A 749-nucleotide genomic window follows, 5' to 3' on the forward strand; every position below is an offset into this window, starting at 1 on the left:
TACAGGCTTGAGCCACCGCGCCCGGCCCAGCCTTGCTTTTTTTGAAGGTGCTGAATTTGGAGGTAATTTGTTACACAATAGTAACTGGAAGATAAATTTGGTACCCAGAGTGGATACATCAAAGACTCAAAACCGGCTGGGCATGGTGTCTCACACCTGTAATCCCAACACTTTGGGAGGCCAAGGTTGGTGGATTGCTTGAGCCTAGGAGTTTGAGACTCACCTAGGCAACACAGTGAGACCCCCATCTCTACAAAAACTAAAAACATTAGCCAGGCATGGTGGTGCATGCTGTGTTCCTAGTTACTCAGGAGGCTGAGATGGGAGGTTTGATTGAGCCCAGGAGGCTGAGGCTACAGGGAGGCATGATCGCACCACTGCACTCTAGCTTGGGCAGCAGAGTGAGATCTTGCCTAAAAAACAAAACCCAACCCAAAACATATGATATTGTCTTTGGGACTGGGCAGCAGGCAAAGGCTGGAAGGGCCTTGAGAAGACTGTTAGTAGAAACTCAATGGGCCTCGAGGCTGTTAATGAGTGCTTAAAAAGAGAGAAGAAAATGTTATTGAAAGATTGACACTGGGCATGGTGGCTCATGCCTGTAATCCCAGGCCACCATTGAGATTGCAATCTCAGCTCATTGCAACCTCCATTTCCCAGGTTCAAGAGATTCTTCTGCCTTAGCCTCCCAAGTAGCTGGGATTACAGGCACCCGCCACCATGGCTGGCTAATTTTTGTATTTTTAGTA

Source organism: Mandrillus leucophaeus, unplaced genomic scaffold (genome assembly GCF_000951045.1).
Source record: "Mandrillus leucophaeus isolate KB7577 unplaced genomic scaffold, Mleu.le_1.0 Scaffold21, whole genome shotgun sequence".
Classification (NCBI taxonomy): domain Eukaryota; kingdom Metazoa; phylum Chordata; class Mammalia; order Primates; family Cercopithecidae; genus Mandrillus; species Mandrillus leucophaeus.